Genomic DNA, 13,537 nt, shown 5'->3' with positions numbered 1-13,537 from the left:
GCAGAATGTGAACAAATGTGTATTACAAAGTAAGGTTCCTGTCGAATAGAAAGAAGGAAGATTAATTTCTTAAGCAAACCGTATAACTGGTCACTGGAAACCTCTTTTAACAGAGACTCTTCTGCTCTCTCCACTACACCTGCAACATAGAATGAATCAGTTACTAAATTAAAAGGAAATGTGAATTTACCATCTACTTCTTCAATATCTGATTCCCATTTTTTGGTCTCTGGATTTTGCCAAGCAATCACAGATTTTTTGGACTTCCCTGAGACGCCTGTAAAAATGTGATTGCATCTAGGGGTGCATGACTTCTTAAGGGCTTGTGAATTAATTTTAGAGATTAATTTAGTAGCTCGTGTTCGTGACAATTGACTGATATTTTGCCTGTAAAATTTTCTATGGCAAATTGCATAACCTCTGAATTTTGAATTAACCATTCCAAATAGATGGATGTGACAGGCAGAATGATTTCTGCAAAATCCTTTCCTGAAAGGGAAAACATTCGGGATCTAGCCTTTATAATCAATTGTGATATAATTTCAGGGCAAGTTGTTATAGTTTTACCCAACTGATGAGATAGGAAAACCTGTTCTAAGGTTATTAGGTGGTCCTTCTTCTCTAGATTCCACTGGAATATTAGACCATGAAGCTGTGGACTCTCCCCTAAAACTGCAAACAAAAAGACAAGTTAGGATTTTATTGGTGCGCCTGGCGTGATTGGATAGCTCGCATCACTTTATCTAAAGCATTTTGGGCTTCTTTGTTGAATTCTCGTGGTGAGTTTAAAGCTGTGTCTCCCTTCAGTAGATCAGACACAGGAGCTAAGTCCTGGTTTGAGATGCCTTGCAGTGGACGAAGCTAGTTCAGAGTCCCTACCAGCTGCTGTACTTCATTCAGTCGTTTTGGATTTCTCTTTAGTTGGACTGGTTGTGGAGTTACAGTTTGTTCTGTGATTCTGTGTCCTAAATATTTCCAGGGAGGAAGTTTCTGTATCTTTTCCTTGGCTATTGTGAGTCCTGCTTTCTCCACTGCTGAGATGACCTGATCTGCTGTCTCCTGCATTGATGCTTGGTCCTTTGCTAATACCAAAATATCGTCCATATAATGCAAGATTAGGGAATTTGGGTATTGTACACGAACAGAGGAAAGTATTTTTACTACATACCACTGGCATATTGTCAGGGAATTTTGCATTCCTTGGGGAAGCACAAACCAATGCTATCTTTTTAAAGGGGCTTGCTGATTTATTGATGGGACGGAAAAGGCAAATCATGGCACGTCATCTCGATGCAAACGAATATTGAAAAAACAGTCCTTTAAATCAATAACAGTTAACTTCCAATCCTTTGGAATCATAATGGGAGAAGATAAACCTTATTGTAAAGAATCCATTTCTTGAATCACTTCATTAACCTTTCTGAGATCCTGCAATAATCTCCACTTCCCACTGTTTGGCTTTTTAACTATGAAAATTGCAGTATTCCAGGGGCTGGTAGTGTGAATTAGGTGACCTTTATTTAACTGTTCTTGTAAGTTTCTTTTCTGGTAAGGACCATTGGCTGACCTAGACAGGTGTATTGGATGTCCATGTGAGTTTTAGAGTGTTATGTCCATCAACATCCCTTGTTAAAAATTGGTTTCTATTCTCAGACCCCATAGGGAGAGAATGTCTCTTCCCCAGAGAACTATATCAGCTCCCACTATAAATGGTTTTGTGGTGGCAACACGACCTTCGGGTCCCTCAAATGTGACAGAGTGTAAGCTACGGAATCTTTCACAGTGACTACCAATATTTGCCAGGGTGTCCAGTGTGGGTACGATGGTCCAGTCCTGTGGCCATTTTGATTTCGATATCAGAGTGACGTCAGCTCCAGTATCTATCAAGCCAGCGAGGGTGATGGTTTTCCCAAGATGCTTCAGGACACAGGTGAGTTGAGGCCGCCCGCGGCTGATGTGCCTGGTCCAAGCGATGAGGGATGTGTTGCTCTGTGACTCTGGTAGGAGAAAAGCTTGTGCTATGGTTAGTCCTGTCGCTGTTGAGGCAGGACAGGAACGAAAATGATTCCAAATCAAAGGCAAAGAGAATGAACTGATTTATTTCAAATGTGCCGCTCTATTTATAGAGAACATCATGCAGACTAATTTCATTGGTCCTAAAGTAAGAACATCTCACACCATTGGTGTGCAGTGAATGACGCACAGTGGCAGAACATATCTATAAACAATGTGAACGACAAGATAGATTAGAGGATTATTTACATTCCTTTCCCAACTGTCTCCCAGGCTCTCACCTGGTTAGAAAACCTTCTCTTTTTCTCTCTGACTGAACTGAGAATATCCACATAGTCCTTTAGGGATAAAACATGGAGGGTCTGGACATAAAGCTAATACGGTGATTTCCTGTGAACAGGTGGCAGATAACACAGTTGGAATGATATAGAAACCTTCTGCATGAGCTCTGTTCACTCTCACTATTGAGAACTGACGTGGTTGTGGTTCAGGGCCCAGCCATCCTGTAGATATTGTGTGAGCAATGGCATTTGTTAGCATCACTGGCTGGGCTGTAGACGGCTCCAATCTGGTGCCTGGGGACATTGTGCTCGGTAGTCCTGCAAAGATCTGCTGCAATTCTGTACTTGGTGGCCTGTGGTGGTTTCTGGCCCATGGTACAGCAGTTCTTGTGTTATCACACGTCACTGTACCGTGCTCAGCTGCAAGTTTCCTGGCAGATGGCATGGACAACCCTGTGCTGGGTGGAAATTGTTAGTATTTTGAAAGGGACCTCTGTATCTACTGGTTTTTGGAGGTGGCCTCCTTCATAGTTTTGGGCATTCTCTTTTAAAGTGCCCTTCTTGGTCGCAAGAATAGCATGTATCTTTTGGAATTTGTTGATTTTCAATTACCCCCTTAAATGCTGTTAGAGCTTCTGCTAGGGTTTGTGCTTGAATTTCTACATCTTTTCCCTGCTGTTTTAGGGTGTTTTCCTGCGCAGTTGTGATGGCATTAACTAGCACTTCAGCCTGCATGGCTGCTGCATGTTCAGGGGTGCTCAGGCAATTGCAAGCGTCTGCTAGCTGTGTTAGGGTGGGCTCAGGGTCTTTTGGCAATGCATGTAATATTTTCCTGCAGCTTGGATTTGCATTAGAGATTGCAAGCCATTTTAAAAGCTCTTGTCTGGCATGATCTATGAGAATTTGCTTATCCAATGCCAATTTTAAACGGTCCAGAAACTTAATGTACGGCTCATCCATCCCTTGTTTAATTTCTGTGAAGTCTAATTCAAGTTTATTTTGGTCAGGCACCTGAAGCAAGGCAGCCCTTGCTGCTTCCTTAATATCCTGAAGGACTGGTCTATTGAGAGTCCTTGCCTGTCTTTGTGGATCTATGTAGGCTCCTTCCCCAGCAAGCTGATCTAGAGTTATATTTGCAGTGGCTGGAGTTCTTGCATAACCTCTTAAAAGGTCATTTAGTAAATGCTTCCATGCTAGCTCCCACAGAGAATACTCTGTTGGAGACAGCAAAGATGTACAAAGCTGCCTTAGGCCACGAGGGGTGAATACATTGGCTGAAAAGGTGGCTTGTAGTAAACCTTGGAAATATGCAGACTCTCTTCCATATGATCTCTCAGCCTTACAAATTTCCTTGATCTCTGCAAAGCTTATTTGTTCCCATTGTGGTCCTCTACCCCCAGCATTATATCGGACTGGGAACACTGTTAATTTGGATGCAATCTCCCATTCTCCGTGCTGTACTGTGTCCCTTCTTATCCTTTGCCAGGTATCTGTGCCTCCTGATGTACAAAACTCGTCCTCAGATTCTGGGGGGCTACCTTGGGGGGTGTGGAAATATCTCTTTTTTGGGATAGGCTTTCATCCCGATATGGGTGCTGCCATTTTGGATGGGGTGACTTCCGGGAGGTCACATCTTTTTTTCCAGAACACGCTTTAAAGTGCCATGAGTGCGTTCGACAATGGCTTGACCTGTTGATGAATGCAGAATGCCAAATTTGTGTGAGACTCCCCACAAGCATAAAAACTGTCGTGTCTTCTGTGAGACATAGGCAGGGCCATTGTCAGTTTTCACACTCAAAGGTATTCCCAAAACTGCAAAAGCCATCTTCCAATGGGCAATCATGTCGCGACCCTTTTCCCCTGTGTGAGCAGATGCCCACATGGTGGAGAAGGTGTCAATAGACACATGCACATACTTGAGTCAACCAAACTCGGCAATGTGAGTAACATCTGTTTGCCAAAGCTGCAAGGCCTTTAGGCCTCTGGGGTTCACCCCTGCCAGTAAAGGCGCAGCAAACCCATGACAGTCAGCGCAAGAGCTGACAATGTCATGAGCTTCAGTGGACGTCAAATCGAATTGCTTTTGCAAAGTATGTACACTTTGGTGAAAAAAATTGTGCGACGCTTTGGCTTGTGCAGTCCTGTCAGGCTGAGGCGCCACCCATGCAGCGTTAGCCAACCTTTCAGCCCTGGTGTTACCTTCTGTTATGAAACCTGGTAAAGTGGTGTGACTCCGAATGTGCAGGATGTAGTACAGATGAACCCGGGTTTGAATTGCACGCCACAAGGCTCTCAACAATTGAAACAAAGCTGCATTGTTGACCTCTTTCAGCAGTGAGCAATCCAACCGCTTGGTTATGTCTGCGACATAAGCAGAGTCAGTGACCAAATTCAAAGTCACCTGAGAAAATTTCTGAAATGCCATAGCAACAGCTTTCAGCTCAACCAATTGGGCTGAGCTGGACACGTGGCCTTCTAGCACTTGCCATCCAGACTCATCCTTCCAGGTCACAATGGCCTTTCTCGTTTTTCCCGAACCATCGGTGAAGAAGGTGGGTCCCCGCACTGGCACTCGACTGTTTTTTGGTCGTAAGGACAGACTGGCTGTTTTTGCTAGTTTCAGCAATTTGTGCCTGGGCAGATGATAAACAATTTGCCCTAAAAAGTTTTGCAGCACGCTTTGCAAAAGAATGCTGTTAATTAAACACCATTCAAAAGTGTCCCACTCCACTGGAAAAACAATCCTCATGGGATCAGCGGCCATCAACTGCAAACACCGATGACGGCATTTGATTATCAACTGGGCAACCAAATCAAGCAGCAAGGATGCTGTCTTCTTGGGCTGATGGGGCAAAAAGACCCACTCCAAAATGTGCAAAGGATCAGGCCATTTGTCATTCCATTGGCCAATGACACCTGTGGGATGGTTGTCTGGATAGGTAATAAAGACAGTGATATGAATGGAAGGATCTACTCGATAAACTTGACAAGGAGACAAAGCCTGTTGGACCTCCTCCAGCGCTTGTCATGCTTCAGGAGTCAATTTCTGAAGTGAATTCAGATCCAGGTCCCCCTTTATAAGGTTGAACAGTGGGGACATCTGCGCTGTGGTCAGTCACAGATAGGGACGTAACCAACTGATGACCCCAAGCAATTTCTGGGCATCATTCAGGGTCGCAACAGACTTTGCAAATTGCACCTCTTGATGCTGAATAGTTTGCTCAAGAATCTTGACCCCCAAATATTTCCAAGGAGGATGGCTTTGAACCTTTTCCGGAGCCACTTGCAGTCCATAAGAATGCAAGGCGGCAAACAACTGAGGCTGTACCCTCAGCAATTCTTCCTGAGTGGGTGCCGCCACCAGGATATCATCCATATAATGATAACAATACACGTCAGAGAACTGCTCGCGGACTCTGGACAAGGCCTGAGCCACATACCATTGACAGATAGTCGGACTGTTCTTGCAGCCCTGTGGCAAAACTTTCTATTGATTATCTCTGTACAGACTCAGCACTGTTGACGGAAAGCATGGTAAAGGCAAACTTTGGCTTGTCATCAGGATGCAAAGGGATTGTAAAAAACCAATCCTTTAAATCAATGATCAAGATTTCCCATCCCACGGGGAGCATGGTAGGTGAGGGCATACCAGGCTACGATGCCCCCATACTCTCCATGACTGCATTAATTTTCCAGAGGACCTGTAACAGCCTCCACTTCCCCAACTTTTTCTTGTTCACAAAAACAGGAGTATTCCAGGGACTGGTAGAAGGTTCAATGTGTCTTTGCCAAAGCTGGTCCTGAACTAAATCACGAAGGGCGACTAACTTATCACTTGGTAGGGCCCACTGGTTCTCCCAGATGGGTCTGGTCACTAGCCACTGTAAAGGCAGTGTAGGATATTCTGCGCCCTTCAGCACAGTGACCCCTATCAAAAATCTGTCCCGATCCGTACCCCCCAGGCCGCCAACACATCCCGACCCTAGAGAGTGACCGGAGCTGCAGTAACATAGGGCCGAACCTTAGCTGTCTGCCCATCCCTGTTTTTGATCAACACAGCCTGCTGGCTTATAAAGGTCTGCGCTGCACCCCCCAACCCTTCAATGGCTGCTCTCATAGAGTCCAGAGGCCACTTAGGAGACAATGCAGAGGAGGAGGCGACTATCACATCGGCTCCGGTGTCGATCAAACCTTGCAGCTGAATCCAAGGCTGGCTGGCACCTGGTAAAATCACGGAGCACATCATTTGCGGACGGTCTGCAGAAATGACCGCGGACCAGAAGACTTGTGGCAGTCCTGTGGATCCAAAACCACCATCTCCACATGTCCGTTGGTCTGCCCTGGGAACACATGACTTGAAAGGCACAAGTTGAGCAATGCGGGTCCCTGCCGGAATAACGACGGGGGGGAGGGTGTGGAAACCATGGCACAAATTTGGCCCATAAAATCAGAGTCAATGACACCCGGGTGCACAAAGATTCCCAGAAGGGTAGTACTAGATCGTCCTACTAGCAATGCACTCAACCCATGGCCTAAAGGCCCGAATGCATTCAGAGAAATCTTATGCACATTACTAGAATCTAAGATGACTGGTGCTGCGGTGTGTATATCCACCCCGGCAAAGGCACAGGTGCTTGCACTGAGCTGGCTGAGACACCCTGTGCTGGTGCCGTTCCCTGGGGGATCACTTGTGTCAACGCGCAGTTCCCCTGTGCGCTCTTTCCCCCGTTTCCCAAACCTGTCAAACGTTTGCCGTTGGCATGGTAGGCAGACTTGCATTTGCTTGCAAAATGACCTGGCTTTCCACACCTGGAGTATAAGAAATTAGAATCTGCCTCTTTTCTTATTTTCGTCCCCTGTACCTGCTTGCCTTTCTTTTTCCCCTTCTTGCGCCGACCAGTCCCTGAGGACGGCAGGCCTGCCTGCAAGGTTGCTGCCAGAACAGACATTTTATGGTCCACTGTACCAACCTGGGAACAAGCTTCAACCATGTCTGTCAATGATGGGTCACCTGGCAACGCATTTATGATTTTTCTGCAGTCATCATTTGCATTGTCCCTTGCAAAAGTTTTGCATAAAATCTGCCTCAAATTGTCATCCTCAATCTGCTTCTCCAAAGCGGACGCAAGCCTTTCGACAAATGGCAAAACCAATTCTTTGGCTCCCTGAGTTATTTTCACATATCATGGCCTGGGAGCGGCTGTCTCCATGGTTTTCAGCAATGCCACAAAGCCTACCTTCTGGCCCTGCTCAAGTATGAGAGGGTCCCAGGTAGCCTGAAGATCAGGATTAGAAAAGGCATTTTGTCCCATGAGCACATTCACACCCACATAGGATCTAGGATCCGTCTGAGGGTAATGAACGTTTTCAGCCGTGACCCTTTCGGCCAGTTTCCTCCAATTGTTCATAAAAACGTCAAACTGCACGGGTTGGAACAACACAGAGGCCAGATGTTTGATATCATAGGGAGCAAGCAGGTCAGTGTTTATCACTCTGAGGACCTGCAACAGTGGAGCAGAGCCCAGCCCATATTTCGCTACCTTATCTTGCAAATCTTGCACAGCCTGCCAGGCCATAACATCGTGCCTGTCCTGTTGCCCCGAATTCAGGACCGCTTTGCAAATGGGAAAGGCCTGAAGTTTACGTTGCGGTGAAGCATCATCACTCCGATCCCCCTGTACCACTTCCCGAGAGGCCAGAGGGACCAGCTGACCACTAACTATGGTCTCCTCTTCCTGGATCAGTGGGTTCAAGACCGCACCACCAGGCTTGCCCACCCGCTCTATCAAATCCCAATCACAAGCTTCCAAAGCCCGTTCTCTGACTGCTTCCCAAAAGCGGCAGGAATTAATCAGCCGCACAGACACCCAACAGGGAGGCAGCATCCTCAGATCCCTCTGAGACGCCAGTCACCCCTCTCGGTGCCAGAATTCCGACATTCAGTCATGCCCCCATCGCGGAGTTGAGCATCGCTGATCATTGCTGTCACTGCCTGCCTCCTGGGATGGGGGCGAGCAGGACAGTCTGCTATCCGCAGGGGAAAGCAGGCTGGTGAGAGGCACCGAGGCAGGAGAAGCGGCTGTTGACCATGAAACAGAAGAACCAGTCACAGCCTCCGAGCTCACAGCTTCCGGGATGGGGGGGGCAGCTGCTGGTGATGGGGCGGGGAATGGAGCCGTGACCAGAAGCTCGGTGGATCCTCCCATCGCAAGCAGTGGCACGAAGGGACCATCCGCAGCCCGCGACATAGTGAGTGGAGCGGGCGCCGAAGCTGCAGTCATCGGAGGCACAAACGGTACGGGCTGCTGGAACGCAGCAGGCAGTACAGGCACTGAAGCTGCAGCAGGCGGAGCGAGAGGCAGAGCTGCTGCTGCTGCTGGAGCAGCGGGCGGGGCCCTGAACCCCACTGTCGGCAGGGGCGGTGCCATGGCAGGCGGGGCAGGGAAGGCAGCCACCACCCTGGTGCGGGAGCCAGTCCCACAGAGGGCAGGGTGAAGAACAACATGGAGGCCCCGCCCAAGACATGCTGCTGCGCAGTAGAGGGCGGCACAGCAGGTACTGGCTCCGCAAAGGACATCAAGTCAGCCGGTCCGCATGGCGCGCAGGGGGGCGGAACAGGAGGCAGTTGCGCCTGTCCCGTCAGCAAAGCCGGACCCCCTGCGGGTGGCGGGGGGCGTGCCAGGGGATGGGTCAAAGGCTCCATTGCCAGTCCTGGCAGTACAAGGGGGTGGGACCTGTACATATGCGCAGGCTCCATAGTCAATAGCGAAGGAGCCGGGGGGGGCAGCAGCCTCCACTGCGTCACGGGCTGTGGGCGGCGCCGGCTCTCCCCCCAAGTGCAATCCGGAGAGGGGGGGCCAGCAGTGGCTGAAGCAGTGAAGCCGCCTGCTCAACAAATGGGCGATCTTCAGTCCACCGTGGTGAAGACGGAAAAACCACAGCAGCCACCCTGGCTACGGCGCTGCAGGCTGTGGCAGCTCCTGCTAGGCCAGGGTCGCACCGTGCAACCCCTGCAATGTCGGGTGTGCCAAAACTGATAGTTGTGACAAAGGCACTCCAGCTGCCTCCTGAAAGGCAGATGACATCACCGGCGCTGCGCTCAAGGAGAGGCGAGTCTGCCCAGCTGACCGTGGCACAGCCAGCCGTGCGGACAGCGACCGATCAGTCAGCAAAGGATATTTCGGCTGAACATAATCATGGGGATGGGGATACTTGGGCTTAACGTAAGTTCCTGGCGACATATAAAGTCCGCAGGGCGTCCCGGTGTCTCTCGCGGCCCTGCGCTGCACCGGGGCAAGGCTGGGCACCACCCTGCCCGCTTCTTGCCCGCTGAATCCTGAGATGCCGCTATATACCAACACGGTATCTTCGCTTCCCAAAGGTTCCCAGTTGGAATCGCTGCCTCTTGGGGACTCGCCCCGTAGGGCCGTGTAGATGCGCCCCCAGACTGTGAACAGTGAGGACGCTATTGTGTCCCCCTTGTTCAACTCCATCATGATGCAACGACCCAATTCGTGCCAAACTCTCTGATCCAAGGCGTGTCTGAGATCCACAGAAAATCCATGGTCCCAAGCCCGACCCAGGAGTCCAAGGAGCTCGGCATCGGACACTGGGACCCCCAGCTGAGGGATATAACCCTGCCAGGAGGACAGAACCAGCCGTTGAGCTGTAGAAATTTGGTTCCCCATTTTCAAGAAAACCCTCCCTTAGCAAACATGCACTTCAAGAGGCAGACAGTCTGCTATTTCAGGGAAAACCCGTCCCACTCAGTTCTCAGCTTCTAAGAGCTGACCCGCAGTCCAAACAGGACCAAGTCTTCTCTGGTAGACACGGGGTTCCATCATTACCTCACTCAAGAGGGCAAAGGTGTCCGACCAGAGCCTCCAGGCTGTTGGCGTTCAGCCTCGGCCGCGAAGTCCCCCCGACGAAAGCGGGGTCTCAGCTCTTCAGCCCAGGCTGCAGTACCAGATGGGGTCACCAGATGTCGCTGTTGAGGCAGGGACGGGAATGAAGAGACTCCTTAAGGCAAAGAACGATCTTTATTCAAAAGCACCTCTCTCTTTTACAGAGAACATCATGAACATTAATTTCATTGGTCTTAAAGTAAAAACATTTCACCTGATTGGCCCACTTGGACTTAGGTCAGTGTGGTAAAACATATCTATAAACAATATGAACAGAAAACAAGATAATAGATTGTTTACATTCCTCCTGGACTTTTTCCCAGGCTTAGCCTGGCAGAAAACTTTTTCTCTCTGACTGAACTGAGGATATCCACATCCTCCCACATTCCTTGTGCCACTCTGGATGATTTCTTAGGGTGAAAAACAAGTCAACATAAGGAACTTCATTCCACTTATTTTCCCTTTTACAAAACAACATTAATTGCAACATGGTATAATACTGTAAGGTTCCATCCTTAGACCACTTCTTTTGATCTTCCTGCATGTAAAGTGGCTACCACTAATTACAGAATTGTAAGTTTTTCACGCATGAGGGGAATACCCCAAATTATTTTCCAGTGTTTCAAGATACATCCCAGCGGTGACACCTGTGATACCCCTTTTGAGGTTTTGTTTCCCATTATAACAAATTACTGTTTAGGAGCTCCTTAGAAGGGACTCTAACCCTTCCCTTTCGAAGGGACTCTAACCCTTTCATTTTCTCACCTTAGGTACCTTTTAACCAAACCCTGTGTAGCTTTTGCTGTGCCTTATAAGTAGGTTAACAGTTAACACCTTTAGAGTAAAGTAAAGAATGCCTTTATTTTACATGGGGTCTTACTACGATTTTTTTCAGACCAGGGATCAAAGGTTCTCCCCGAGAATCCCTCAGTGCTGGCTGGAAGTCCTGTGATCCCTCAGATCCATTGAAAATCAGGACTCTGTCCCATCTCGGTTGCCAAAACCGTTACCAAAATTTTGGTAAAATAAGAAACCCCTTAACACCAATGTAGCATTAAGAAGCAGGCATTCTTTATTTGGCCGGATGCACGGGGGGGGGGGGGGTAGCTCCTCCCAAAGCCGTGCATGCTGGGTACAGGAAAGTTTCTGTTTAGATACTGTATTTTGCATACATATTCATTGATTGTCCCAGACTAAACAAACATGTGATAATCATTTCCCTGAAATCATTAACATATTTCCCCTCCCCTTTACTCATGCGTTCTTCTGTCCTTGGGGTCTCTCTGGTGGTCTCTGGTGGTCATAGACCCCAGTGTTCCAGGTGACCTGGCTGAGTTGGCAGGACACTGAGGCTAGCGAACTTCCGGTTCTCCTTCTTACACAATGGGCATTGTGCAGTTTCCGTAGGCCAGTAGTTTCGGAGAATAAGCATTTTGTTAGCTCATTAGGTGTAGGCCATTTATCATCTGGTAACACACCTATGAGGAAAAGAAAATAATTAGTTGCCTAGCCGACAGTGAGAGTGCTCATCCTTCCTTTTCCATCACAGTGCAGGCATGTCCTGTATCAAACCAGGAAGCATGAAAGCCTCAGCAGTCCAACTGCTGTTGAATATACTTCAAAAGCTTTTTAGGTAAGCTGGTGTTCTATACTCTCCATCTTAGAGATTTGGTCTATAGCATTTCCATAGTTTAGCAGATTCTGACCAGACTGCCAAACAAAAGATAACAGCTCCTGGAAACAACAATTTGAAGGTGATAATGGTTGTATAATGGCCCTTTAGCTATTTTTGGCCACCTGTCCTGCCTACTTAGTGCTTGACTTTGATTTAATGGCTCTGCTCCTAGCATACATAATTCCTTAGCATGAGCTGTGATAGCCAAAAATTTAAGCGGGAGTTTAATGAACAGTCACACACAGTAAAGAGAAAATCTTGTAGAGACTTTGAGGTTAGATTTTGAGGTGTATTACCTGAAATACTTGAGTTTTAAGCACAGAATCATGCTTTAACCTTGCATTGCACTGTCACGTGATGTTTGTGCGTCTGCGACGTAACATATGACAGACCTCCATTGCTCATCAGCCAAACAGTGTGTTTTATTGTTTGGGGCTTGCTTTTATAGGCAATTCAAAAACTCCCGGCTCTAAACAGTCATTGGTCTAATCTCCACACCTCCTAGACTCTGAACCAGTCAAATGCTTGTACTTTAGGAGAGTTGTTATTGGTTGAAACCTCTGTCAGTCAGCCCAGAGGCTGGTTTATGGAACTGGGCTGGATTTCTTATTTATAACCGGATTAATGTTCAGTATGAATCAGCTTGTACTGCAACATTGCGCTGCTTGTGAAATGCACTACTCTGAGATACCTAAAACATCATGTAAAGCCTAAGGCTTTTTTGTCCTGGTAGCCAAGTATTATATCATAAATGAGGCCTGAAAGCTTTGTAAAAATTATCAAAATAGAATCTAGGCTGAAAGGCTAAGTACTGCATGCATTTAAATGTGTTGCATTTCTTAGGGAGCTAAATAGCTAGGTGTACATACATCATTCATATGGCTGTGCAACTGTTTTAAATATCAATTTCTTCTTATAAAGCATTCATATGATTTGTTTGCTTAGATAAGCTCAGCTAATCACAGAGAGACTGAATTTTGCCAAAGGAAAAAATGCTGTGTGATATATTTTGTGCAAAATTTCAAACAAGCAAATCTTAACTTTAAATTGGTAAACATTCAGAATATTAATTTATTAGTTATTTATGCTGTGTGTAAAGTACAAAGACGCAAAGAAATTTAAAGGAAGTAATGACTGTCCATTAACAAATACAAGCCAAATTTTACTTAAAGCTAATTTTATATATTTTTGAGATTGAAGTTTGCACAACTATAATTGCTATATTTTTGGCTTTCTAACAATTATGTATTGGTTGTATATTGCTGCTTACCATAATGTTCTGAAAGTTGGCCACACAGGCTAATTTTTCTTCTTACTCTATGATTTTTTTGTGATAGAAAATCTAATAGCAATTCCCTATAGTTGCAAACTATATCTTTGGGATTGGAATTTTATGCTTATAATTTTAAATTCCCAGTGGTGTATTCTAGATTTTTTTGAGAAGTTTTGTTTTAGTTATTAACTCATTGCTATTTTTTTCTGCTTTTATTTTGTCTTCAAAATAAATTTTTTAATTCAATGTTGCCTCAGCAGTTACTGTGTTACTGCTGTCTTGATATTGAAGCAAGCACCTTGCAAGCACCACAACCACTTGACAGTGTTTTGCCCTGAACTTAACAACCTGTCCACTTTGTGCAGAAAAGTCATGTTTGTGTCCACTGGCT

At 46.7% G+C, this 13,537-nt stretch overlaps 1 protein-coding gene across 1 annotated transcript in view; it reads left to right on the top strand.

The window, feature by feature from the left end:
- Nucleotides 1-13,537, top strand: part of LOC137465571 (guanine nucleotide-binding protein G(q) subunit alpha) — a 166,542-nt gene that overhangs the window by 70,619 nt on the left and 82,386 nt on the right. The gene's annotated exons all lie outside the window — the stretch shown is intronic.

This window comes from Anomalospiza imberbis (assembly GCF_031753505.1).
Source record: "Anomalospiza imberbis isolate Cuckoo-Finch-1a 21T00152 chromosome W unlocalized genomic scaffold, ASM3175350v1 scaffold_31, whole genome shotgun sequence".
NCBI lineage: Eukaryota > Metazoa > Chordata > Aves > Passeriformes > Viduidae > Anomalospiza > Anomalospiza imberbis.
This window is presented reverse-complemented; position numbering and strand designations above follow the sequence as displayed.